The sequence below is a fragment of the Hemicordylus capensis genome, chromosome 6, assembly GCF_027244095.1.
Source record: "Hemicordylus capensis ecotype Gifberg chromosome 6, rHemCap1.1.pri, whole genome shotgun sequence".
NCBI lineage: Eukaryota > Metazoa > Chordata > Lepidosauria > Squamata > Cordylidae > Hemicordylus > Hemicordylus capensis.
Genome location: NC_069662.1, coordinates 108739433 through 108751578, shown reverse-complemented (window position 1 = coordinate 108751578; position 12146 = coordinate 108739433). Strand labels below are relative to the sequence as shown.

Below are 12146 nucleotides of genomic sequence, written 5' to 3'. Positions count from 1 at the left end.
GTCTTCTATACAAATGGGCTATGCGCTTGCGCAGAGACCATGTCGGAATCTAACAAGCTCAATTTCTCCTGCTTTTGGCGGTAACCCTGCCCCCAGCTGCTATATACGGCAGCACCACTCCTCGTCCCCTCAGTCTTTCTTCGTCTGTGCTTCAGCGAACATCGTGAGTCTTTCAGCTCTACAATCTTTTGGATTAGGCCTATCGTGGTTGTTTTTCTCCTGTTTTCTTTCTCCCTTTATTTTAATTTTTCACTGTGTGCAGTGGCATTTTTTCTTGCATTGCGTTTTATTTCCTTGGTTCTTCCCTTGAGCTCCATTCCCAGCTGGGACAGAGCATGTTGGCCAGCTGGCCTTTGGCATGCATGCTGGGCTCGAAGAATTTCAAGAAGTGCATCACTTGTGGAACTAAGCTTCTCTCCCAGGACACACACTCTGAGTGCCTCCTGTGCTTAGGGGAGTCCCATGTAGTCGAGACCTGCTTGCATTGCCAGAAGTTTACTAAGCAGGCTCGTTGTAATAGGGCCTCTTGCTTGCGCAGAGCCCTATGGGATTTAGCTCTCCATTCTTCGGAAGCCTTACAACTTAAATGGTCCTTCGGAATGGCCGCCTTAGTATTGGTGCACCGACTGGCTTTCTCTGCTGGAGGAATCGAACCTTCGATCCTGGTACCGGGACCGGCGGTCTTGGACGCTCGCATGACTCTGGCGTTGGAGGAAAGGGCGCGCTCGGAGGAGCTCCACTCTTATCAGCCGCAGGTGACTTCTTGGACTTCACCGATCTCATCGGAACCACAGCCGAAAGCAAAAAAAAGAAACAGTCTAAGGCGAGCAAGTGTTCGTCGCTGGATCTAGAGCAGCTGCCTCCTCTGAAAAGGAAAGCTTCGGGTGCTTTGGCCGGATCGGTTAAGCCCATAAGAAGCCTCGGGTTGTCCAGCAGGACCAGCCACAAAAGCCTATGAGGCAAGTACAGCCTGTTTCCCCTGAGCCGTTGGAAGCCTTGACTGTGGCAACAGCGGGGGATCTCGACTATTCTTTGGGAGAAGGAGCATATTCTCCCCCTACATTTGATGAACACTCTTCATGGCTGCCACACCGTCGATCCCCTCCGCATCGATATCAAGAAGATCGCCCCTCGTCATACTGCCAGGATGTTTCCTGGGGTTGTTGGGATCGATACCACACTTTGGACTATCGCTCCCCTTTGGTGGATGCTGAGCATGTGTATAACTCTTGGCACTCAGATTCCGGTTCGTACGACCGATACCGATCAGACAGCGTGTCGGATTATGCAAGCTGTGCCGGGCCACCCTCCACAGTGACCTGTGGATGGTCTTGTTGGACCTAAACCTCGGCGCCTTCTGAGGTTTCAGTTGAGTGGAATCTTCTATCAATTCAAGGCATTGTCATTTGGCCTTACCACCATGCCTCATGTATTCACAAAGTGCCTAGCTCCGGTGGTGGCATTCCTGCAAGAGCGCAGCCTGCAAGTCCTGCCATCCTTTGAAGATTGGTTGATCGTGGCAGTTACTCCGCAGGCAACTCGGAACGCCCTGGGATTCATGGTCGATACCTTCCGGGGATTGGAGTTCCAAATAAATTTCAAAAAGTTCCATTTGGAACCCACCCGGTGGATTCAGTTCATCAGACTGATTTTTTGACACAGGTCTTCCTTCCCGAGGCCCTGCAAACTATGCACTCTGTCCAGCACCTGTTGGGCCACATGGTGTCCAGCGTGTATGTATGTGAGCACTACAAGATATTCCCCTCAGGGGATGAAGCCGCTCTGGGAAGAGCAGAAGGTTTCAAGTTCCCTCCCTGGCTTTTCCAAGATAGGGCTGAGAGAGATTCCTGCCTGCAAGCTTGGAGAAGCCGCTGCCAGTCTGTGAAGACAATACTGAGCTAGATAGACCAATGGTCTGACTCAGTATATGGCAGTTGCCTATGTTCCTATGTACTGCCTCTTGCACATCTTTGGATGTGAGTCATTAAGCACTGGTTTTTAGATGTGTTTGATCCTCTTTGAGATCCAGGTCATCTCCAGCGTTCGCCCCCCTCCGCCCGGTGAGGGAGACAGCTCGGTGGTGGATGAGCATCTGGCACCTAAGCATTGGTGCCCCTTTCCAGGTGCCCCCTCACTCCTGTGTAGTGATGATGAACGTGTCAGAGATCGGTTGGGGTGCCCACCTGGACGATCTTTGTCTGAGTGGCCACTGGTCTCCAGTAGAATGGAGCCATCATATCAGCTGTCTGGAGGTGTTGGCGATTTTCACCACAGTCAAAGGGTTTCTGCCCCCGTTGTGAGGAAGGTGGGTTTTGATTCAGACTGACAATACAACAGCGAAAGCCTACCTGAATCGCCAGGCCGGTACCTCCTTGAGGGACCTTCTGTCTCTGGCCCTGGACCTGTGGTACTGGTGTCTGGACAATGGAGTGTCGCCACAGGCGGTGCATATTCAGGGTGTCCTTAATGTCCAGGCCGACGCTCTGAGTAGACTGACCGTGGTCTCCCATGAGTGGATGCTGCATCGTGGTATTTTGAGGGACATCTTTGCAGACTGAGGAGTTCCAGCTCTGGACTTGTCTGCCTTGCAGGACAATGCTCAGTGCCTCCTGTATTGCTCCTGGGGGGCGGGATTGGAAGAGGGGTCTGTGGGGGATCCTTTCATTCGGTCCTGGATGGGCCTGCTCCTGTATATGTTTCCCCCATTCCATCTCATTTCCAGGGTTTTGAACAAGTTGAGAATGGATCAGGCCAAGGCTATCCTGGTTGCCCCGTGGTGGCCCAGGAGACTCTGGTTCCTGGCTTTGACCCACATGGCTCTGGAATGGAGAGCTCTCCCTGTTTGGACGGACCTGTTATCGCAGGAACAGGGCAGGGTGTTGCACCCAGACGTTCGGACCCTCCACTTGACTGTGTAGCAGGTCCTCCCAACTTCCCTTTGAGACAGCAACAGATGTTGGTGATGGCTTGGAATCCGTCCACTAGAAAGTTCTATAACCACAATTGGACACGGTTCAGGTCCTTTGCTGACCTGCAGGGGTTTGATGTGGGCAATCTGTCTGTTCAAGACATATGTAACTACCTCCTATCTCTTAAAGAATCTGGGTTGAAGCTTGCTTCCATTAAGGTTTATTTGGCTACCATTGTGGCCCTCTCCCCCTCGGGCCGGGCCTCCTGGTTCAAAGAGCCGGTGGTTAAAGGTTTCCTGAAGGTACTGACACATGCCCCAGCCTGCATCTGTCTGTGATTCTGGCTGTTTTCTCCGACCGCCCTTTGAGCCTCTGGCTTCGATTGACCCTCACCTGCTGACTTGGAAAGTCACCTTTTTGGTGGCAGTTACCTCTGTTAGGAGGGTTGGTGAGTTGTGGACCCTGCAGGCTGACCAACTGTACCTGCAGTTCCATAAGGACAAAGTTGTACTCAGGACGAATGTCAAGTTCCTGCCTAAGGTGGTGTCCATGTTTCACAGTTCATCCCTGCTAACGTTACCTGTGTTCTTTCCAAATCCTTCATCTGATGCGGAGAGACGGTTACACTGTTTGGATGTGCGTAGGGCTCTGTCCTTTTACGTGCAGAGATCTGCTGAATGGAGGAAGTGTCCCTCCTTGTTTGTCCTGTATGAAGGGCCTCAAAAGGGGTCTTCAGGAATCGGCCCAGTCCATGTCCAGGTGGATAGTATCCACTATTGAGTTGTGTTACCAGACTTCATTAATGCTCTTTGCTGTTACACATTAATCAGATGTTCTGAACTGATCATTGTTGGCGGGGAGATACTGACTTTATTCAGATTGTCTTGGAACATGCTTACACATTCTTCTTTCCCCCTCCCCCCTTTTGTTTACAGAAATTTCTCACCATGAGAGGAGAAAGCTGAGAAATTTCTTGCCATGAGAGGAGAAAGCTGTAATAAATTTAGTTCTTCTAAATTTATTACAGTACTTGTTGACTTTATCACAGGATTAATATCCTTGTTTAACTACATTTAGATTCTGCCTTAGTTCCAAGTAGCTCAGGGTGGCATATTTCGTTCTTCCCCAACATTCATTTCATTCCCACAAGAAATCACAAGGTAGGTTAGGCTGAGAAAGGGCTGGTTTAGATGGATGCCAGCTGCAATATGCAATCAGGACATGTTTGTGCTGAGAGAGTACCTGCCCTGACATCACTAGAGGACATCCCAACACACTGTTGGAGCCTTCCTTATTCAAACAGGGGCATTGATCTGAATCATCCCTCTGCATGCAATCCAAAATCCTGTGAGGATAAATGGGATTATCTGTCTTCCATTTAATAAGGCTACCTGGGACAAATAAATATTTCATTAAGTAACTCTGCCTCTGGATTTCCTAGTCTAGGAACCACAGTTAAATTTTTAGGTACTGAGACTCTCTGACACCTGGGTTTTGTCAAATCTTGAACTAGGGAGCAATTTGTAATGTTTAAAATCTGCCCTCTTGAAAGTTATCTCCAGTTCTTAGGAAATTTGTACTATATAAGTCCTTTTATTACCAAGGTAGTAAGGCTGTTCTCACGAGCAGCCTAATCCAGTCTGGGCTAAGATGCTCATGTGCAGTACCGGGATCTGCGTGGATCCCAGTGCTGCCTGCTTGCTTAACCCCACTTTGAAGTCTGGCCTTTAGCTGAGGTTAAGGGTCCGAGTGTGCCCTTAACCCCGGCGCTGGGATTGTGTGTGTGCTCGGGCTGCTTGGAGTCCAAGCATACACAGAGATGTGCGCCTAGGGTGCCTGTGTCACGGGGGTATCAATGCACCACGCTCATTGTGTGGTGCATTGTGGGATATCCGGTGCCTGGGACGCATCGTTCCAGCCTCTGGAGATCTGTACTGTTTACAGCAGCGTGGATTGTGTGGATGCATGGCTCACATGCAGGAGACAAGCAGAGTGATTGTCTGTGGAGAAGGTTGGATGAACCCTGCCTTCCCCTCCGCCCTGGTATTGGTCGTGGGAATTACCTTGCTGTATAATAAAGAAGTGAAACAAGTGACTGGTTTCATTCATTGCATCTCCCTGTATCAAATGTTCTTTTGCCACTTAATGTGTATGAAACAGGAAGCTATCATTGTTCTTATTTTTATTACTGTACTTTGTAACTTTGGAAGTCAGAAGTTGAATATTTGGAATGTTGATTTTCTTATTAGCTAATTTCTTTTCATCTCCTTCACTCCATCTTCTAGGTGGAATGTAATGTGATGTCTTCCCAGCTGCTCTGTTTCTGTTTTCAAGATGTAATGGTGTGATGATAAGAAGTAAGTAAAATATTTATTATGGCATAAATTAAAAATAAAATAAAATTAGGGAACTTGGTGCACATGCAACTCTCCCAGTTGCTTAACCATAATCCAGCAGTCAGAAGTAGCCCCTCATGCTGTGTTTACTCCCCAGTTATTCTTTGTGGAGCATGAATTCTCCTCATGCTCCCAGTGTTACATCACAGCACCTACCTGTAAATATGTTAGCCAGGGTCTATCTTAAGAATATAGCAGAATACGAAGCTAGTTAGCATGCTCTGTTTAAGAGGGAACCTGTTTATCTTTGACAATGTTTAAGTTGTATTGATATCAAGGAGAAAAAATTCATGCTATAAAAGGGAGATCTTGGGGAAGAGAGCATGCAGTGTTGTGGTTAATCCCTCATTGCTTGACTTAACTGCTTAACTGATTGGGAGCATTATACTAGCCCAATATACTGTTTTATGTAAAGCTGCTAGAGTATTTTTTTTCATTAGAGCCATTTTACTCTAGCTCTTAGCAAGAGCTTTATGTTAATATTTTCAATAACAAAGAAAAGCCCTTAGCTATGGATTAACAATAAAGGCATGTTATTTGAGAGATTAGAATAGCATTTGTTGTTCTCTGTAACTAAGGTGAGAAATACAACTGTCAGTGTGATAAAATCCTGTTGCACAAGGAAAGGGGCATCTGCCTGCCTCCCCAGCAACAATTGCACAGATAGTGATGCCTTGAGAGATGCATGCAATGAGTTTCTCCACAACTTGAATTGTGACCGTGTTGTCTAGAGCTTAATTTCTAAAATAGAAGTACAAGGGTCCAAGTGACCTTCCTTGGAATCCCAAACATGGAATTTTTTTTAAAAAGGCTGCTGCGCATGCGCAAATGACCATGCCAGGCCTCGCAGAGGCCATATGCGCATGCACGGCGGCCGCCATTTTGGCTGCTGTGCTGTTTTATGAAGGCCCGAACGGACTGAAAAATGGGCTGAAAGGCCCAAGGGGGGCATTTTGAAGGCCGGCAGGAAGAGGGGGAACCTCCATGGACCCCTCCCACCTCGAAGAACAATTTTAAGGTAAAAAAAGTTTCTAACTTTAAAAATTTCGCGGACCTCCCTGAACCATTGGGGGGTGGTTTGGTTCTAGGCTGAACCGAACTGGGGGGGGGCGTGTTTCAGCCTAGAACCGTCGAACTGAACAGGTTCTATGTCGAACTAATTAAACATAGAACTGGTTCGCACATCCCTACTAGCTAATGGTGAATTAAAACATTACATAATTCACATAATAACTGTGCTATCACTTCATAACTTAAATCTGCGAAATGATGTCAATAGTCATTGGTGAAGAGTTATCAGTGATAATTACCTCCTATCGCTCCCAGGTACTTATCCAGCGTATTGTGTATGTCAGCCATTATGATGGCTATCACCTAAAGCGAACGTTTGAACTCACATTCACTATGGCACCTCTAACATCATTAAGCAGTTCCAGTTGTTTTTGTGAGAATCGCCTTCTGTAAATTTCACACCCATAAGTTCCCTTCTGAATATAATCTGGAAAATAGCAAAGGGTACCTTGAGTCACAGTGTGAACAAAGTGACCATTCAATATGCATTTTCAAATTTTGATTCTTTATTACATTTATTTGGAGTGAGGTGGGGTGCAAGTCTAGTCAAAGAGGGTAAGAGATTATACTGAAACTGGGATTTTTGTGTGCCTGAGCTTCTGGCTTACAACTGGTATATAGGCAAACCTCGTTACTTGCGGGACCGCTAGTTGTGTTCTGTGTATTCGCAAGTGTCTAATTGAAATCTGATTGCATTATCCATGTATATGAAAGGGTTAAAACCCATGTATTGCTATTCCTCGAGGGCTGGAAGTCACCATGGAGGTTACTTCCAGCTGCCATTTTGTCAGGAAGTCCATCAAACAGTAGAGGAGGAGAAAAGAGGCCTTGAAGAATATATCAAGGACAGTGATGAAGATGCACTTAAAATGGTCAATAATGCAAAACTATTCAACACCAATGAAACAAAGCAGGCCTATAAGAAAGAACAAGTCAAGAACCGAGCAGAAAAATGGAAAAATAAGCCACGGCATGGTCAATATTTGCACAATATAAGTGGAAAATCAGACATCACCAAGACCTGGCAATGGCTGAAGAATGGCAACTTGAAGAAAGAAACAAAGGGTTTAATACTGGCTGCACAAGAACAGGCACTAAGAACAAATGCAATAAGAGCAAAAGTCGAAAAATCCACCACAAACAGCAAGTGCTGCCTTTGTAAAGAAGCAGATGAAACAGTGGACCACCTAATCAGCTGTTGTAAAAAGATCGCACAGACTGACTACAAATGAGCTCTTGTGTTGTTATTGTTGCTGCACTGCACATTAGTTGGTTTGTTTCTTGCAAATTATTTCTGCAAGTGCAGCATTGACATCTTTTAATGCCTGAGCAAGTGGTTTTTTGGCAACTGTTTTTAGAGCTTGAAGTCGAACCCTGGTGGTTGTTTGGTTCATGTGCTCAGTTATTTTTTGCTTTAGTTCTTGTTGCTTTTCTGTTAAATGGCATTTGGGTTTTTGAGGTGAAGGCAAAGGGGCGGTTGTCTGGTTTTGATTTTGAAACAGTTCAGCAACAGTGGCATCCTCGATTCTCAACACGTCCTCCACCTGCTGAAGATGTAAAAATATTATGGGACTTCCAACTACAAACAGACAAACATCTGCCACACAATACACCAGATATAACTGTAGTCGAGAAGAAAGAAAAACAAGTTAAAATAATCGACATAGCAGTACCAGGGGATAGCAGAATAGAAGAAAAAGAAATAGAAAAAATAACAAAATACAAAGATCTACAAATTGAAATTGAAAGGCTATGGCAGAAAAAGACCAAAATAATCCCAGTGGTAATTGGCGCACTGGGTGCAGTTCCAAAAGACCTTGAAGAGCACCTCAACACCATAGGGGCCACGGAAATCACCATCTGCCAATTACAAAAAGCAGCTTTACTGGGAACAGCCTATATTCTGCGACGATATCTATAACAACAACAACAACATTGACAATAAAATTCAGCCATCCTAGGTCCTTGGGAAGGACTCGATGTAGGACTGCTATCTTTTTCTGTTGTTTCTAATAATAATGTTTTAATTGAGCCAGACAGTTTTAATGTATTTTGACATCTGGAATTTCTGTCTTTATTTTGAAGTATAAATATATTTACTTTTTTAAAATGTGCACATTTATCCAGAATTAAGTATATATTTAAATGCCCGAGTAATCTTGTCTCTGCATTTTGGAAGGGAATGGATAGGAATGTATAAAAACAGTGGAGGTTTATGTTGCAGCTTTAATCTTTTGCAAGTCCTTTACTTTTAGTTAAGGAAGGTGACCGAGATGCTAGTTTCGGTTGTGTAGCTTCTGTAATTATAAATATGCTGGCTTCAGTGGGAGAGACATCAAACAGTGGTCTTGATGATGGTTCAGTTAATACACTTTCAGAAGTTCAATAATTCATCTTCGAAGTGTCAGCAGCTGGCTCTTGTTAATGGTAAGCCTTTCATTTCTGTTAAATCAATTGTGAATAATAGAAGCTTTCAGAGAAAAATGATGAAGTAAGCATTGATTTCCAAATTGGGTGTCTGATCTGGAGCATTAATAAAACACAGTGCAAGCAGACAACAAGTACCTAATACACTCCGATCACCTAAGTAGTAATCAGAGAAAAGTAAATGATTTTTGTGTATGCTACTAGGTTTTCTAACATTTCACCTGCCTCCATTTGTCATTGTGTCTATAATGTCAATTTTATAATTGTTTTGATATTTTAAAGTTTTTGTTTTATAGCTTGCATCATAGAAAGCAGTTTATCACCCACTTTTGTGACAAATCTTGGTCATTCTGTCATGTAGCCTTACTGGCAACCTGTATGTTTAATTCATTTGTCTTAGTGCTCTTCATAAGACTTTCTCTGATATCAAAATATTTCCAAGTGAAATTAAGCTGTCTTTAAAATATCCTTAATGAATACAATGGTATTTGAGATTGCACAATGAAAATCATTTTATGTTTTTGATGTTTGAATGTGGCAGCCTCCCCCTCCCCCCCGAAAATTTAGAATTCTTAAACTTCTTCAAGTATAAACCGTATTGATTGTAATATTGATATTGATTTAAGATGTATCTATATAGATATTTGTAATCATTCAGGGTCCTATGTGAATGTTAGGGATGTGCATGGTCCGGACCGGCACCGAGGGGGGGTCTACATTTAAGGGCGGGGGGTAGAACTTACCCCTCACGCCGCTCTTCCCCCCTGGCGCAGCAGTTGAAAGCCAAGTTTCTGGGGCGGCAGCGTTCCTCGCTGTCGCCCCTGCCCCCGTTATCGCCTGGAAGTCTCTGTAATAGCAGCACGCATGTGTGTGTGGCAGCGCGTGCGTGTCTGTCACCGCTGTGCGCGCGCTGCCTACGTCACACGCACGCTGCGTGTGACGTAGGCGGTGCGCGCACGGCGGCAACAGGCGTGCGCGCATGGTGCTGCTATTACAGAGACTTCCAGGTGACGATGGGGGCAGGGGCGGCAGCGAGGAACGCTGCCGCCCCAAAAACTTCGCTTTCAACTGCAGCGCCAGAGGGGAAAGAGCGGCGGGAGGGGTAAGTTCTACCCCCCCACCCTTAAAGGTAGACCCCCCCTCGGTGCCGGACCGGTCCGGCTCCGAACCGGTCCGGAGGCCTCCAACATGGCTTCCGGACCGGTTCGTGCACATCCCTAGTGAATGTAGATGGCTGAAAACTAGGGACTTCTGCCATGTAGGAGGAGGTATCATTCAAGATCCTCTGCATTTGCAGAAAAATGGGGAGTTGTTTCAAACTCCCTTAAGCTCTTCTCATGATCAATGAGAAGAGCTTACGGTGGGTCTGAGGGGAGAGCGGGTTAACGTCGCCCTCCATGCAGATGATCGCTGAGCCATCCCTTGGATCAGCCTCCCACATGATTACTGGCTCCGTCGTGGAGCCGGTTGGGGCAGCGGGGATTGGGGGCCGCCTGGCCCCCGGAAGTCACAGGATGCCCCACTCAAGTGCACGGGGCATCCTGGGGAGACCCCAGGGACTGGGAGGTTTGTTTGAGCCTCTTGGTGGGGGTCTCCTCGTATGCTGCGATGGCGTGGAGCCATGCTGGCACACAATCAGAAAACCCGGGTTAGCGGAACACTCGCTTCGCTAACCTGGGTTCAGGGGAGAGCTACTTTAGCGGGCTCCTTTAGCTCGGTTTCCCCCCATGTGAGAATAGCCTCCCTGTTGTCCACTCGGAAGCCTATGTGGGTTAAGAGTTGCAAGACTGGTGTCCCTCCTCCCTCACACAAAAAAAGAGGTGTGCCAAAGAGCTTCTTTGATCTGAGGCATGTGTGAACTGTAATGCTCAAAACAATTCAGCTCAGCACTTGACCTTATTTTATTTATTACAATTATATCCAGCTTTTTCCCCCCAGAGTAAGGGGAGGAGAGCTGATCACAAGCATGAATTGTCTCCTTAGTTAAGCAGGGTCTGCCTTGGTTTGCATTTGGATGGGAGACTACATGTGAAGGCTGTAAAATATTCCCACAGGGGGTGGGGTCATATCTCAGTGGATGAGCATCTGCATGCTTGCATGCAGAAGGTCCCAGTTTCATTCCCTTGCATCTTGAGCTAGGACTGGGAGAGACTCCTGCCTGTAACCATGTAGTGCTGCTGCCAGTCAGTGTAGACCAGGCGTGCTCAACTTTGCCCCCGCCCCCCAGCTGTCTTTGGACTATAACTCCCATAATTCCCAGCCATAGTGACCAATAGTCAGGGATTATGGAAGTTGTAGGCCAACATCTGCAGGAGGGCAGACTGAGCAGCCCTGGTATAGACAATGCTGAGCAACATGGACCAATGGTTTAACTCACTATATGTCCCTGTGTTCCATCATAGAACTCAAGATATAAGGTTCTAGGTGGTCACTCATTCAGGAACAGAACAGACCTAGACTTGCTTAACTTCAGCTAGATGACTCTATGAACCAACCCAGTAATTGTTGGTATAGTTTTAATTTTACTGTAACAGAAAACTCTGTGCATATGCTGTGGTTTTTTGCATATTCCAGTTGCTTGCCCACCATCTCTTGTCTGCTGTGGGGCAAGATAGAAACCCCATTTGTTTTAACTGGCAGGGCAATGACAGGAACCCTGCAAAAAGCTGGATGGATGGTTCAGCCGCGTAAGTAAAGAATTCTAAGAGTCAAAGGTATCTTAACAAGTTGCGGTCTGGCCACTTTTGTGTCTTAAGATGCTAGTATGACGTTGCAGTGGGACCATGATAGGTTGCTGCTTTAGCTGGAAAGCAATAGCAATAGCACTTACATTTATATACCGCTCTATAGCTGGAAGCTCTCTAAGCAGTTTACAATGATTTTAGCATATTGCCCCCCAACATTCTGGGTACTCATTTTACCGACCTCGGAAGGATGGAAAGCTGAGTCAACCTTGAGCCCTTGGTCAGGATCGAACTTGTAACCTTCTGGTTACAGGGCGGCAGTTTTACCACTGCGCCACCAGGGGCTCCAGGGGTCCCCCTGCGCCACCAGGGGCAATGTCATAGGAACATAGCAAGCTGCCATATACTGAGTCAGACCATAGGTCCATTTCGCTCAGTATTGTCTTCATGGACTGGCAGCAGCTTCTCCAAGCTTGCAGGCAGGAATCTCTCTCAGATATCTTGGAGAAGCCAGGGAGGGAACTTGAAACCTTCTGCTCTTCCCAGAGCGGTTCCATCCCCTGAGGGGAATATCTTACAGTGCTCACACTTCTAGTCTCCCATTCATATGCAACCAGGACAGACCCTGCTTAGCTAAGGGGACAAGTCATGCTTGCTAC

At 46.2% G+C, this 12146-nt stretch overlaps 1 protein-coding gene across 6 annotated transcripts in view; it reads left to right on the top strand.

Annotated features, from left to right (window-relative positions):
• The window catches only part of RARB (retinoic acid receptor beta), a 490600-nt gene that overhangs the window by 18944 nt on the left and 459510 nt on the right, over nucleotides 1-12146 (top strand). For 4 of the 6 annotated variants that reach the window (XM_053263907.1, XM_053263904.1, XM_053263906.1 and 1 more), the window contains one exon: nucleotides 5195-5266. The exons of the other annotated variants lie outside the window; for them this stretch is intronic. The gene's annotated coding sequence lies outside the window, so the exon portion shown is untranslated. The remainder of the gene's footprint in view (nucleotides 1-5194; nucleotides 5267-12146) is intronic. 6 annotated transcript variants of the gene reach the window in all.